The following is a 16,617-nucleotide window of genomic DNA, read 5'->3' as shown; positions in this document are numbered from 1 at the left end:
GGTTGTTGGAAATCCAAAAAGCAGAAAATCTGGAAATATTCAACTGGTCTGGCAGCATCTTTGGAGAGAAAGATTGTTAGCATTTAGATCTTTGTAACGACTTCAGGACATCATAAGCTGGAAAGAAGTTATTAATGTGGAATGTGACCATGGAGTGATTGGATGTGAAGATAAGAATCGTAACTGGTGAGCTTTCAGGGACATGAAAATCCATTGAAATTATCAAGGATATAGATAATGGAGATATAGATCTTAATATGGATGTTGACATGAGCCATAACATTTTAATGATTAATGGTTTATGATTAATCAAAGGAGAGCGACTAACACAGCAATATTGTGAAGTTCAATATCAAAGTTGCACATTTAATCTGAAAGTACCAGAGGAAGAGCAATATACACAAAGAGGAAGTAAAACGGACCAATGATATGGTCCATTTCAATCTTTTCGCAAAATTTCCTGACCTAACCTTTAGTGAGATTTTATGATGTGCCACTGATTAACTATTTTTCCAATTTCTTAAAGGTATACACAGTATGTCTTTACGGGTCTGAGATTAATTATTTTAGGTTTAATCCACAATTGTTTTTATAAGTAATTAGTATGTTGTATATCACAGTGTTATACTGAAGACTAGCCCGTGTTCACACATTAGTCAATGTCAAGCAACCATCTTAAACCTTTGCTAAAATTTCTGAACAATGTGATATTTTTCAAGTTGGCTACTGTTGTATTGCCTCTTGATCAGTATGTCAGTATACCTTTAATAGATATGCCACCATCATCAATGTTTTGTGGCACGTGACTTAAGGGTATAAATAGTTCATACTTCATCTTAATGCAGACTACTTAAAACACGCCACGCTACTGAAAGCATGCTGTTGGATAACGTAATAGCTTGAGGTTAGCCTAGATATTTAGGTGTATATGAAAATAGTGTTTGTATATAGTAGCTCCAGTAAACATCTGTTGGATTCTTCAATACCTTAATGTTCACTTCTAGTTTCTTATTTTGAGGGATAACATAAATGTTACTGCATCAGGTAAAATACTCTGCTGGAGCCAAACCCACATCATTTACAATTTGACATTGTAGTACAAAGGACAGTACTAACTATGACATTAATTGGATTTGCACTGATCTGTTACAATTAATTTCTTCTCATACAGTAAATCCACCCTCTACAAGGAAACATTAAAGGAAATGTCAAAGGGAAAATGATATAACACATTAATACAAGCAGAAGTACATTGTGAGGTCATTTTAAGAACCTATAAAAATGATGGTAAAGGAAAACCAGCTTGTTTTTCATACAATCAGAGGGTATCTTCCATTCACAGTGATCCCCATACAACAGCATGGTGGCTCAGGGATTAGCATTGCTGCCTCACAGCACCAGGGACACGGGTTCAATTCCAGCCACAGGTGACTGTCTGTATGGAGTTTTCACATTCTCCCTGTGCCTGTGTGGGTTTCTTCTGGATGCTCTGGTTTCCTCCCACAGTCCAAAGATGTGCAGGTTATATGGATTAGCCATGCTAAATTGCCCAAAGTGTCCAGGGATGTATAGGTTAGGTGGATTAGCCATAGGAAATGCAGGTGTATACGGTTAGGGTAAGGGGGCAGGTTGCAGTGGGATACTCCTCAGAGAATCGTTGTGGATTTGTTGGGCCAAATGGCCTGTTTCCACACTTTAGGGATTCAGTGAACATATCCACCATCCGTTCCTATTGCCAATTCATCGTTCAGTCACCTAAAAGTGGCAAAGGTAGGGAATCAAATTTAGGAAACGAAACTGTAAAAAAAGGCAGACATATTTGGGGAGACCACAGTGATTGAGAGGTACACCCTTCAATAATGTCGAATTGAAAGTGCTAGCAGGAACACTGTCTAACTTAATTTCAAACATGTGCAGTGGATGTGTGCTCACCACATTAGCCAGCAACTTGCTGTTAAAAGAAACTCATAATTTCTACGCTTATTTAACTACAATTTGTGCTCCACAGCATTTGCTAATCTATGTATCTCAAATAGCTTTAACATGGATCTTGTATTATTTTAAAACCCTCATTCAAATCTCTTTCATATTTGCTTGGGTGACCTCATGGGTTGGGTAATTTACAGATAAACAGAACATGTTTTCAATGGTTGAAGTATTAATAATGAGCACAAGATAATTGGGTGGAAAAACAGTGGCAGGATGAGGAAAAATGTTTTTAACTTGAAGAGTAGTTAGTACATATCAGATACTGTCTGATAGAGTGGTGCAGGATAAATACTTGAAGGACCTAACAAAGGGATATTTAGATGGAGTCATAGAGTCATAGAGATGTACAGCATGGAAACAGACCCTTCTGTCCAACTTGTCCATACCGACCAGATATCCTAACCTAATCTAGTCCCATTTGCCAGCGCTTGGCCCATGTCCCTCAAAACCCTTCCCATTCATATTTAGATACTTATAGCTCTTGCTGAGATATTTGTATCACTGATAGTCACAGATGAGGTGCTGGAAGACTGGAGGTTGGCAAATGTGGTGCCACTGTTTATAAGGGTGGTAAGGACAAGCCAGGGAACTATAGACCAGTGAACCTGACCTCAGTGGTGGGCAAGTTGTTGGAGGGAATCCTGAGGGACAGAATGTACATGTATTTGGAAAGGCAAGGACTGATTAGGGATAGTCAACATGGCTTTGCTTGTGGGAAATCATGTTTCACAAACTTGATTGAGTTTTTTGAAGAAGTAACAAAGAGGATTGATGAGGGCAGAGCAGTAGATGTGATCTATATGGACTTCAGTAAGATGTTTGACAAGGTTACTTATGGGAGACTGGTTAGCAAGGTTAGATCTCACAGAATACAGGGAGAACTAGCCATTGGGATATGGAACTGGCTCAAAGGTAGAAGACAGAGGGTGGTGGTGGAGAGTTGTTTTTCAGACTGGAGGCCTATGACCAGTGGAGTGCCATAAGGATCAGTGCTGGGTCCTCTAATTTTTGTCATTTACATAAATGATTTGGATGCAAGCATAAAAGGTACAGTTAATAAGTTTGCAGATGACACCAAAATTGAAGGTGTAGTGGACAGCGAAGAAGGTTGCCTCAGATTACAGCAGGATCTGGACCAGATGGGTTGAGAAGTGGCAGATGGAGTTTAATTCAGATAAATGCGAGGTGCTGCAATTTGGGAAAGCAAATCTTAGCAGGACTTATGCACTTAATGGTAAGGTTCTAGGGAATGTTGCCAAACAAAGAGACCTTGGAGTGCAGGTTCACAGCTCCTTGAAAGTGGAGTTGCAGTTAGATAGGATAGTGAAGGAGGTATATGGTATGCTTTATTTTATTGGTCAGAGTACTGAGTACAGGAGTTGGGAGGTCATGTTGTGGCTGTACAAGACATTGGTTATGCCACTATTGGAATATTGAGTGCAATTCTGGTCTCCTTCCTATTGGAAAGATGTTGTGAAACTTGAAAGGATTCAGAAAAGATTTACAAGGATGTTGCCAGGGTTGGAGGATTTGAGCTATGGGGAGAGGCTGAACAGGCTGGGGCTGTTTTCTCTGGAACGTCGGAGGTTGAGGGGTGACCTTATGAGGTTTACAAAATTATGAGGGACTTGGATAGGATAAATAGACAAAGTCTTTTTCCTGGGGTCAGGGAGTCCAGAACTAGAGGGCATAGATTTAGGGTGAGAGGGGAAAGATATAAAAGAGACGTAAGGGGCAACATTTTCACACAGAGAGTGGTACGTGTATGAATGAGCTGCCAGAGGAAGTGGTGGAGGCTGGTACAATTGCAACATATAAGAGTCATTTGGATGGGTATATGAATAGGAAGGATTTGGAGGGATATGGGCCGGGTGCTGGCAGGTGGGACTAGATTGGGTTGGGATATCTGGTCAGCATGGATGGGTTGGACCGAAAGGTCTGTTTCCATGCTGCACATCTCTATGACGCTAAAAGTTTAGACAGTGAATTTGGATCGGCTCAGGCTTAGAGGGCCGAAGGGCCTGTTCCAGGGCTGTAAATTTTCTTTGTTCTTTGTTTTTCTTTGAAAGAGCAGGGAGACCAACAGCTCTTTGAAAGAGCTAACGCAGACTCAATGAGCTGAATGGCCTCCTTCTGTCTTGTATTATTCTGTGATTCTGATTCGTGGCAAACCAATGTTGGCATGGAGGTCTCAAACTGGCATTCTTTTCCTTATTTATGGTTTTACAAAACTTAATGTCTGCTACGGGTATGGATAACGGACTCCTTTTGTTTGTTCTTTCTCAATACGGGCATTTAGCAAGTTCTTCTTGTCCACCATTCTGGGTACTAAGTTGCTTGCTTAGTGCTTGAAAGCTGTATTAATGCAGTCCAATTTCTAGGCTTTGGTCACCACTCATAGCTTTCTGATTAAAGCACAGCTAAATTTGCTAAATTATGATTTGGAGACTTGCAGTGTATGCCAACATCTACCATCTGTTTTCACTGTTGAAACTATTCTGAATATATATTGACTTAAATCATTAACATGGAATTTAAAAGAGTTTTAAAATGTTGTCTAATATGGTAGGACGTTTGGCTGAACAATTTTTAGTTTTTCTAAAAATCATTTGTGGGAAAAGTGCATTTTTGGCAAGATTAACATTTAATGCCCATCTCTGTCCTTGAAAAATGGTGACAAACCAGCTCTGTTAACCACTGTAGTCAAGTAATGATAATATACCCATAAATCTGTTAGGGAGCATGTTCCACCCTGTTGATCCAGTAAGAATGATAGAACAGTAATATATTTCTAAATTAGGATTGGGTGCAACATGTTTGAATCTTGGAGCAAATGATGCTCCCACCTCTTTCCTTGGGGAGACATTATCAAAGACATTTTGGCAAGTTGAGATGCATCTTGAATTGGTATATGTTCATACACATTGCACCAATGATGGAGAGAATTAAATATTTCAGGAAACAATGCTGGGGTGCCAATCAAATAAGCTGCTTTTTCTTGAATGGTGTGGAATTTTTTGACTGTTCTTGAAGCTGTACTCATTCAAGTAAGTGGACAGTATTGAATTACCCTCCTGAATTGTCCTTTATGTTATTTAAAATACATTTTGGGTTAGAGTTACTTTAGTATTCTGAAAATGTTGTTATCTATTCAGTGACTCCAGATGACTTCACAGTGTATCCTGGGAACATGGTAAAGGTTACATGAGATTATAGATTAATGAGGTTTTCAGTTGATAGGCTGTCCCAAAGTGCATACATTCCCTTCAGTTGTCATGCACATTTTGTAAACATTACATCCTAAAGAAGCATCATACATATGGGTCAATTGCTTTTGACCTGACCAACTTGGACTGTCCCTGAGAACATCTGTTTTGACTTAAAAATATTATGGATAATTGACTGAAATGCAATTTTTTGGACCATAAGGCTGATAGCAAATATAACATGAATACATTAAGGCATTCTATCAAAGTTTGCAACTGACATTTCAGTCATTAAATTTCTTTTAGAATATTATACTAAGCAATTTCATTTAGGCAAAAATGCATTATTTTGTTTTCTCATGGTATTAACTGTGGCTCAGTGAGTAGCACTCAACTCCAAGTCATAAGATTATGTGTTCAAGTCCCATCGCTTGAGTAGAAAGATCCACAGCAATACTATCAGAGCCAGCTGTTGGATAAAATGTCAAATCACAGCCCCAAGTGCCTGATCAGACAAATGTAAAAGATCTCATGGTACTGTTTCAAAAGAGAATAGAAGAGTCATCCCTGGACTCACTAACTTGATTGAGTTTTTGAAGAAGTAATAAAGAGGATTGATGAGGGCAGACCAGTGGACGTGATCCCTACGGACTCCCTAAGGCATTTGGCAAGGTTCCTCATGGTAGACTGGTTAGTAAGGTTAGATCACATGGAATACAGTGAGAACTAGCCATTTGGACACAGAACTGGCTCTAAGGCAGTGAAAGGTTGCTTTTCAGACTAGAGGCCTGGGGTCAGTGGTTTGCCACAAGGATTGGCGGTTTTTTGTCATTTAAATAAATGATTAATACCAAAATTGGAGGTATAGTGGGCAGCAAAGAAGGTTACCTCAGAGCACGAGGGGATCTTGATCTAATGGACCAATGCCTGATGAGTGGCAGATATGTTTAACTTAGATAAATGTGAGAAACAGCACTTTGGAAAAGCATATCAAGGCAGGACTTATACACGTAATGGTAAGACCCTGGGGAGAGTTGCTGAATGAGGAGACCTTGGAGTGCAGGTTCACAGTTCCTTGAAAGTGAAGTCCCAGGTAGACATGATAGTGAAGAAGATATTTGGTATGTTTGGTCAGTGCATTGAATATAGATGTTGGAAGGTTATGTTGTGCAGGTCACTGGTTAGGTGACTTTTGGAATGCTGCATGCAATTCTGGTCTCCTTGCGATATGAAGGATATTGCGAAACTTGAAAGGGTTCAGAAAAGATTTACAAGGATGTTGCCTGGGTTAAAGAGTTTGAGGTATAGGGAGAGGCTGAATAGGTTGGGAGCATTTTCCTTGAAGTATCAGCGGCTGAAGGGTGATCTTATAGAGGTTTATAAAATCATAAGGGGCATGGATAGATTGAATAGCCAGTCTTTTCCCCAGGCTAGCACAGTCCCAAAACTAGAGGGCCTCAGTTTAAAGTGACAAGGGAAAGTTTTAAAAGGGACCTGAGGGACAACTTTTTCATGCAGTAGATGGTGCATACATGGAAAGAGCTGCCAGAGGAAGTGGTAGAGGCTGGTAAAATCAATTACAAGATTTAAAAGGCATCTGGATGGGTATATGATTAGGAGGATTTAGAGGGATATGGGCCAAGTGCTGGCAAATGGGTCCACATTAATTCAAGGTATCTGGTTGGCATAGACAAGTTCGACTGAAGAGTCTGTTTCTGTGCTGTACATCTCTATGACTCTATGATGTCCTGTCCAAAATTCTCTAATAACATAACAATTTTCAGGATTGTCACATTGCTTGGGAGATTGCTATGCCACATTTCCTACCTTTCAAGGATTGGGGCTGAATTTTCCTAACTACCAAACAATGTGGAACAGTTAGTTGGGAAAATGTGACAGGATCAGAAAAATGAGATTCTCAATATCAAGCAAACAGAGTCTGATTTTGCAACTACATTTTGAACAGCAAGACAAAAATCTTTCTAGTGAGTGATGTGAGGCCTAATCGCATGCATTCACATTTCACTTGTAACTTACCTAGTCTCAATCCACAGCATCTGTGGAGATAAAGTAGAGCCAATGTTTCATGTCCAGTGATCCCTCTTCTGAACTCTCATTCATATACATTTTCCCAGCTTCCAATGTGCCGGAACGAAGCTAGAAAATGACAATTTCTGGCATGAATGTCAGAGGCAGATAATTGGCAATTCCAGCTTTCTGATTGATCTTTTGACTCTCTATCATGGTGGTCGTTAACACCTCAGGTTATGTTCATAGCAGATACCTGCCTCCATCCCTATCCATTGAATTTGGCACTGAACCAGCCTCTCCACATCCTCAAGGCACAAGTCTGTCTCGGCTACAATACGTTTCTCCACTTCAATAGCGTACATTGGAGCTCATGACACTTTTCATTGTAATGCTGTTGCCAGGTCACTTTACGCGAAGGACAAACGCCCAATTCATGAGTTGGACTAAATTGCACTTCTGGGGTCCAGGCTTGCTGTCTTTGTATTTACTCACTTTGCACCTAGTTGGATGTTCACACCATGTCTGCCAAGACTTGCCTTGTCATTTTGTATCCTGCTGCCTCATTCAGAAGTTAAAGGTCACAGTACACCTATGTTTCCTTGCTGCTTAGGGCAGACAAAAACCAGGCAGTTATACATGCATGTCAGCTGTGAGCATTTAAGGGGCACAAAACCTGCTCTGTGTTAGTGTACTACGCCAATCTCACACCTGCACCATGTACTAATAGTATATATGGGAATCACACTGAATGAGACGTTTAGTTCTCGGTCTGGGGGGGCTCCTGTCAATCAAGAGTTCCTGACAGAGTCAGACAACAGTAGTGTCCACATTCAGCCCACATACAATGTCAGTTGGTGGTTTGGGGAATCAAGGTCAGAGATTCTGTATCATTAGATTTGGGGAATGAGGCATGGTAAGCCACGGTCAGTTCTGTATGTCCAGTTCAACCAGTCCAGCTATAAGTCATTCAAGGAGCTGCTTAGAGGTCAGCCATGGCGTCTGATCACTCATCAGTCAGTCAATATTGCTATTGTTCAGTAAAAATTGATAACTTTGAACCGTTTGAAGATTTTCCAGCATCTGATGGTCCCATACTGAACAATGGGAAGATGTTATGCTGCTGTGTGGGGTATTAGGGAAAGAGTAGTGCTCCATTATGTTCTAAGCACTAAGGAGAAGTAGCCTGTAAAGTTTACGGCTGTCGGTATAATGACAATTGATTACACAAATGACGATGTAAAATCGCAATGCATTTACAATGGTGAGCTTGTACTTGCAATGAAATGGCACCTATACCACCTGTATGCCCTCAGATGCGTTTCTTTGTCATTCTTGTCCAACTACCTACTCTGGCTGGCAGTGCATGACCTGGTGCATGGCTGGGCTTTAAATTTGGTGCCATTGCCAAATATCCCAAGAGGTTCCAGGTTGCCATTGGTAAGTGCACACTAGCATGAGCAGGATGTCATAGGGACAAGCTGCATTGATAGTGAGATGAGCAGTGGAGAATTGTGTGAGATAACTTGCCAGAGCTCACAGAAAAAGAAACCTTCCATGAAACTTCCCAAAAATTGACATTTAGATTACGTCTGTCAAAATGAGTCCCACATTTCCAAAAGTGCTTTATTGGTCATAATTTGCTTTGACTTGTATAATCAAAAATTAAAAATACTACATAATTATGTGTCCTTTCTTCTTCATCTTGTTCTAATCAGTCTAATTTGATTGATCTTTGCTCCCTCTACAGGCAGAATTATGGAATTGTCAATCCAAAAATTATTCATTTAAAAAAGGCAATTGCTTGTCCATTATAGTTTATTTCATCATGAATATCTGAGTCATTGAGCAGATTCAGATTATTCATGTACTTAATGATTCACTGTTACATTTACTTAACAATAACAGTTACTTGTAATTCTTGGATTGGTGTATCTATTTACCTGACTTATGGCGCAGCCTCAACATGAAAATGACCATATGCTAAACAGCCTAACCTGTAATACATAAAATCCCTATAGAGCAAAAGCAGGACATGTCAACCCTCCAAACATCATCCCACCCAGATCCACCCCTACATTTCCCAAAGCCAATTCACCTAACCTGTATATCATTGAACTTTGGGAGGAAACTGGAGCACCTGGAGGAAATCTACACAGACACAGGGAGAATGTGCAAACTCCACACAGACAGTTGTCCAAAGCTGGAATTGAAGCCAGAACCCTTGCATTGTGAGGCAGCAGTGCTAACCATTGAGCTCCTTCATCTCAGGCATATTTCACTAACTAAAGACCAGAACAAACACAAAGTCTCTTGCAAAACCAGCAGTTATCACAAGTCATGGGATTTCTAGGAAACCTTGGTAAAGAAAATTCTCCAATGTCCAGTGACCAGGCTCCACAAAACTTGAAATGGATTAGGTTTTGAAGAATTATGGGAAAGCTATGTCCTCAAATAAAATATTAATTATGAAGGGTTTTCATGATAATATTCTGAAAGAATAAAATAGTAATTTACAGAAAATTTAACTTATTCTTGCACTTTGTGCTTAATTTGTTTTGTGCTTGGCTTTGTCAATCTTTAATGGTAACAAGCAAAACGAAATTTCGAACAAAGTCTGCGTATTAACACGTGGAGTGTCTTTTTACACCACTGCTGTTAATTTAAGCTATTATAAAAAGATTTTACAGTGACATGGGCGTGGCGACATGGGCGGCACAGTGGTTAGCACTGCTGCCGCACAGCGCCAGAAATCCGGGTTCAATTCCCACCTCAGGCGACTGACTGTGTGGAGTTTGCATGTTCTCCCCGTGTCTGCGTGGGTTTCCTCCGGGTGCTCCGGTTTCCTCCCACAGTCCAAAGATGTGCAGGTCAGGGGAATTGGCCATGCTAGATTGCATGTAGTGTTAAGTTAGGGGTATGGGTGGGTTGCGCTTCAGCGGGTCGGTGTGGACTTGTTGGGCTGAAGGGACTGTTTCCACGCTGTAATGTAATGTAATCTAATTACATCAACTTTTTGTTCCTTATCCTACAGTTTACATACCAAGACAAAGTACCCTCTCCCTACCCTGGTCTTTGTTATCTTAAGGAACTGATTCTGAATAAAATTAAGTTCCCTGGGCTAAGGCGATCCTTTCATAACTTAGTTGGGCAATTTTAATTAATGAGCGTAAATAATGGGAGGCACTGAACTATGAATTATTACCGGTATCACAGTTGTACCCAATAAATCCTAACCTTATTAGAACGAGTATGTTGATAGAAATTGCAGAATAGGCAAGTATTCTTCATAGGGTAAAAACAATGACTGCAGATGCTGAAAACCAAATACTGGATTAGTGGTGCTGGAAGAGAACAGCAGTTCAGGCAGCATCCAACGAGCAGCGAAATCGACGTTTCGGGCAAAAGCCCTTCATCAGGAATAAAGGCAGTGAGCCTGAAGCATGGAGAGATAAGCATGGGGGTGGGGAGAGAGTAGCATAGAGTACAATGGGTGAGTGGGGGAGGAGATGAAGGTGATAGGTCAAGGAGGAGAGGGTGGAGTGGATAGGTGGAAAAGAAGATAGGCAGGTCGGACAAGTCAAGGAGACAGTAACTGAGCTGGAAGTTTGAAACTAGGATAAGGTGGGGGAAGGGGAAATGAGGAAGCTGTTGAAGTCCACATTGATGCCCTGGGGTTGAAGTTTTCCGAGGCAGAAGATGAGGCGTTCTTCCTCCAGGCGTCTGGTGGTGAGGGAGCAGCGGTGAAGGAGGGCTAGGACTTCCATGTCCTCGGCAGAGTGGGAGGGGGAGTTGAAATGTTGGGCCACGGGGCGGTTTGGTTGATTGGTGCGGGTGTCTCGGAGATGTTCCCTAAATCGCTCTGCTAGGAGGCGCCCAGTCTCCCCAATGTAGAGGAGACCACATCAGGAGCAACGGATACAATAAATTATATTGGTGGATGTGCAGGTGAAACTTTGATGAATGTGGAAGGCTCCTTTAAGGCCTTGGATAGAGGTGAGGGAGGAGGTGTGGGCACAGGTTTTACAGTTCCTGCAGTGGCAGGGGAAAGTGCCAAAATGGGAGGGTGGGTTGTAGGGGGGTGTGGACCTGACCAGGTAGTCACGGAGGGAACGGTCTTTGCGGAAGGCGGAAAGGGGTGGGAAGGGAAATATATCCCTGGTGGTGGGGTCTTTTTGGAGGTGGCGGAAATGTCGGTGGATGATTTGGTTGATGCGAAGGTTTGTAGGGTGGAAGGTGAGCACCAGGGGCGTTCTGTCCTTGTTACGGTTGGAGGGGTGGGGTCTGAGGGCGGAGGTGCGGGATGTGGACGAGATGCGTTGGAGGGCATCTTTAACCACGTGGGAAGGGAAATTGCGGTCTCTAAAGAAGGAGGCCATCTGGTGTGTCCTATGGTGGAACTGGTCCTCCTGGGAGCAGATACGGCGGAGGCGGAGAAATTGGGAATACGGGATGGCATTTTTGCAAGAGATAGGGTGGGAAGAGGTGTAATCCAGGTAGCTATGGGAGTCAGTGGGTTTGTAAAAAATGTCAGTGTCAAGTCGGTCGTCACTAATGGAGATGGACAGGTCCAGGAAGGGGAGCGAGGTGTCAGAGATAGTCCAGGTAAATTTAAGGTCAGGGCGGAATGTGTTGGTGAAGTTGATGAATTGCTCAACCTCCTCGCGGGAACACGAGGTGGCGCCAATGCAGTCATCAATGTAGCGGAGGAAGAGGTGGGGAGTGGTGCCGGTGTAATTACAGAAGATCAACTGTTCTACATAGCCCACAAAGAGACAGGCATAGCTGGGGCCCATACATGTGCCCATGGCTACGCCTTTGGTCTGGAGGAAGTGGGAGAATTCAAAGGAGAAATTGTTAAGGGTGAGGACCAGTTCGGCCAAACGAATGAGAGTGTCAGTGGAAGGGTACTGTTGGGGATGTCTGGAGAGGAAAAAACGGAGGGCTTGGAGGCCCTGGTCATGGCGAATGGAGGTGTAGAGGGATTGGATATCCATGGTGAGCATTCTTAATGTCTATATGCCCTATGATTTTCTGATGTGCTAAATTTTGAATGTTTTGGATCTTATTCCCAGACATATTTGGCTCTGAACTTGACTGAAGACTACTCTCTACTTCATTACATTTTTGGATGGGAGTAAGGAAATTTTCATAGATAGAACAACATGTGAAGTACCACAATTTGCTCTGCTTCTTGAATTTTTTGAATGCACTGTACATTGTTGTTTCTCTAAGATATTTTTCATCCTTCTAAATAATTTATTATTAATAATAATGACAAAACGTTTAAGTCTCTATTTCAAATGTTAGGGTCAATTTTATTTTTAAAGTTCCTTACATAGGATGGCTTCACATATCCTCAAAATCACTGACCCTTTCAAAAATCAGAGTGTTCAATGATTGTGTGTAACACACAGTTACAGAGGTTCCCTGGGCTTGCTTATTTGACTGCCCATTAGACAGCCATTGGTGTAAATCCCATGCAAAAAATATATGAAAGCAGTTGAAATACCTGGAAACGTCTGTGAAAATAAATAAAATAAACATGTTTCTCCCTCTTTATCTCTCTTTGTGTTTCTCACGGTTTCATTTCTTTCTCCAGCCTAGACATCCAGTACATTTTCTCATAGCTATCTTTGTTGCTCTTCAGCCAACAAAAACGTTCCTTCTTTAGGTCAGGAAAATCCTAACAGACTCTTCTTCTGTAGGAAATAAAATACTCAGCTGCTCCAACGTTTCACATCCTGCAGACCAGTTGAAACTTAACAAAGCTCAATTTTTGCAGCCAAGTTCAAACAAGAGTTAAGGCTAGATAGAACATGATAATCAAATCTTGAGTTCAGCATCCAACTTTATCTACAATATTTTCCACATAACATTTAAAAAAAGGTCATTTCTCATCTTTGACTCAGTTAGTACAACACTTACCACTGAGTCTGAAGGGATGCATTCCAAGGATTCAATATAAAGTAGTCTGGAATTATCAATACTTTGATAATTAAAAGTACACAGGTAAAGGCCATTGTTCATTAATGTACCTGAAGTATTTATATGGGCTTTCCAGAACATTAGAGAGATGGACCCAAGGAGATGAAGTTTATTCCCCAAAACCAAATATTAATCTAAATGTTGTGAGTTTCTATTCCCACTGTGTCACGGTGAGGTTTGTCACATTTTTATGTATGTGAATTCATTTAATTGATTTAATATAGTATAAAGATAAACTAATCTGGGTTAATTTATTCATAAAGTTTAATTTACCTAAATTGATTACTTTCAAATAGTACAACAAGTGCATAGTTGCCTTTGAGACTGTCACTTTTTAATGTCGCATCTGCCGCAGAGCTGTGCCATTATATGTTTGAGCAGGTTATTTAAAAGTACTTCAACAAAGAGCGGCAGATGCCCTTTTCTTGAGAGGGTGTGTGTGGAGATATTATCTCCCATTGAGTTCAATGTAGACCGAAGCACCATGATCCTCTGCAGTTTAACCAGGCTGTCAAGGCCCTCTTCAGCTACTTTCAGACACGTCTCAAGCAAGCTTTGCTGCTCACCCATCTGCTGCTTCTTACTGGCTGAATAGGAAATAACGACATCCCTCGCATAGGCTTTAGCTGTTTCCCAGAGAATGAATGGGCTACTGGCCAAGCCTGAATTAATATCTAAAAAAGCCCTGAACTCAATAGAAAAGAATTTGATAAACTTGCTATCCTTGAGGATGAAGGGGTCCAGTCGCCAGTGCCTCGAGCCTACCGTAGTATCCTTACTCTTAACCATTAAATACACTGGGGCATGATCAGAAATAGTGATATTGCCAATTGTACATGACGCCACCAAGCCCAGATGTGCTATGGGGGTCTGAAAAAGATTAATCCTGGTATAGCATTTATGTGTGTTTGAAAACAATGTGAAGTCCTTACCAGTAGGGTAAAGGTGCCTCCAAACATCTACCAAGCCCAATTCAGCACACAAATCCCCTTAATTTTGACGAAGATATCGGAGGGCCTTTGGGCAATCTGTCCACAGTAGGGACTATTAGACAATTGAAATCCCCTCCTATGATAATATGCTAATATGCAAGGCTAACCAGTTTAGAAAGTGCTGTCAAGAACTTAAGGGGGTGCGCCAGGGGTTAGTAAACATTTAAGATCCCGTATTCTTCCCCAAATATCAAAGCTTTAAGGATTACAAATCTTGCGTGTGTGTCTTTAATGCACTCTAACAACTTAAATGGGAAATTCTTTCTAACTAAAATGGCCACCCCTCTACTCCTCGTATTGAAAGATGAAAAATAAACCTGGTCATACCCATTCTGTTGCAGTTTCAAATGCTCTGCATCAACCAGACGTGTTTCTTTTAATAAGGCAACATCCACCCTCTCCCTTTTAAGACTGGCAAGTTCCTTCTTCTGCTTGATCAGTGATTGACTCCCCTTAATATTCCAGGTGCATGACTTAAACACATCCTTAGCCATAACTTTCTATAGCACCATTTAGACTCCAGAGAGGAAGAACACAAACTACAGGTCGCTGAGCTTTAACGCAAAAGAATCCACAAAATCCAAAAACTACACAGACTAAAATAACTACAGCCAACAAATTTACAAAACTTAAAAAAGCTATAAACATCAAAAACAGAAAAACAAAAAATCACCAAAGGCACGGATTAGAGGAATTTACCCCCTAATCAAAGGGGGTAGCTACACATCCCACAACCCTAACTAAACCGTCTCAACCACCCTCTCGACTCCTGCCAGCTAGGTTCATACCACGTACACCGACCACCTGGTAGAGAAAAAAAACACCAAGGGCAAGATTAGTACTGTATACAAGTAAGTTAAAAATAAATATGTCACCTATCCCTTAATGTAACTTAGAGATAAAAGATAAATACTCTATCCATCCCGGACATCATTTAACGCAACTTATTACTAGAAAGGAGACTCCACCAAGTCCTTTAAAAGAAGAACAAACCCGAACAGCTCTGTCCTCAACTTAAGTCAATGTGTTCACAAAGTTCTTCACTTTCTCTGGCAAGTCGAACAAATGTATGGATCCATTATGATTGATCCAAAGCACTGCTGGATATCTTAGAGAATACTGGATCGCAAGCTCTCTCAATCTCCTCTTGACTCCATTGTAGAGCTTCCTTTTCTGGACCACTGCCACTGAGAAGTCTTGAAAGAACATGACCCTGGAGCTGCCATATACTAATGCCCTTGAATCCCTCCCCTGGGGTCTAGAGGCTTCCATGACACTCTGCTTGTCTTTATGATGATGGAACCTTACCAGGACAGGGTGTAGGCATTGCTCCATACCTGGCTTTCATTCCATGAACTGGTGGGCTCTCTCAACTCTTAGTCATCCCTTCTCAGCCTCAAAATTAAGGAACTCTGGAACCACTTCTTGAAGAACTCCACTGGCTGGTCACCTTCTGTGCCCTCTGGTATGCCAACAACGAGCAAGTTCTTTCATCTGCCCCTGATTTTGAGATCATCTCCCAGATCCAACAGACCATGGACGTGTGTTTCCAGGGCTTCAATCTGTCTCTTGGAGGAATCAGTCTCTGCCTCTACCCCTGCAGCCTGGTGCGTGGGTTCATTGGTCCTTTTTCCCAGGTCTTGCAACATAGCAGATATAGAAGCCAGCTTCTCTTTGATTTTTTCCTCGAACTGCATCCCCAGGACCCCACGAAATTTGGCCAAATCCTCAACTAGGGTCTGGTGAATAAACAAGCCTGTTGCTTCAGTGGGATGGGCATTGGCCCTGGCCCCAGGTGAGCTTCATCCTTTTTTTTGGCATTCTCCAGCTGCAAGAACAAAGGTTAAGTTGTTTTTTTTCTCTGGTTTCTAGCTCCTTTACTGTGTTTTTACTCACAGTAAAGTGAATGGGATGTGTTCAACCTCTGTTGGGTTGGTGTTGTGGCGTGGAGCCCAACAAATGTGATGCTAACAGGACGCCACCATCTTCGATTCCCAGATAGATACATTTTTAATCGGTTAAGGAGTTACAGATTATGGGGAAAAGGTAGGAAAAAGGAATTGATGATTATCAGATCAGCTCTGATCTCATGGGGTGAATGGCCTACATCTACTCTTAGGTTGTATTGTCATCAGGAGCTGTCATTTTGTTAATTTGTTTTAATTTGGCTTATTAGTTTTCAAAAGAGTATAAAGAGATTATTGTCCCTTTACAGCTTAGTTCTTATGTTAATTTGATGTTTATCAGCATTTCAAAAGAACATAAATAGAGGATATGCTCTTCTATTCATGCCTGAGATAGACATACTTTTAATCAGTAAGGGAATGGAGGGTCATAGGAAAAGGCAGGAATGCAAATATAAGGACAATCAGATCAACTGTGGTCTCATTGAATGGCAGACAGATTCATGGGAT

At 41.4% G+C, this 16,617-nt stretch overlaps 1 long non-coding RNA gene across 1 annotated transcript in view; it reads right to left on the bottom strand.

Moving 5' to 3' along the window:
- Positions 1 to 1,246: 1,246 nt before the first annotated feature.
- The window catches only part of LOC140479662 (uncharacterized), a 53,805-nt gene continuing 38,434 nt past the window's right edge, over positions 1,247 to 16,617 (bottom strand). Inside the window, exons 2-3 of the long non-coding RNA XR_011961092.1 lie at positions 7,233 to 7,352; positions 1,247 to 1,755 (exon numbers count right to left, since the gene is read on the bottom strand). This is a non-coding gene — a long non-coding RNA (uncharacterized lncRNA). The remainder of the gene's footprint in view (positions 1,756 to 7,232; positions 7,353 to 16,617) is intronic.

Source organism: Chiloscyllium punctatum, chromosome 7, assembly GCF_047496795.1.
Source record: "Chiloscyllium punctatum isolate Juve2018m chromosome 7, sChiPun1.3, whole genome shotgun sequence".
Taxonomy (NCBI): Eukaryota; Metazoa; Chordata; class Chondrichthyes; order Orectolobiformes; family Hemiscylliidae; genus Chiloscyllium; species Chiloscyllium punctatum.
This window is presented reverse-complemented; position numbering and strand designations above follow the sequence as displayed.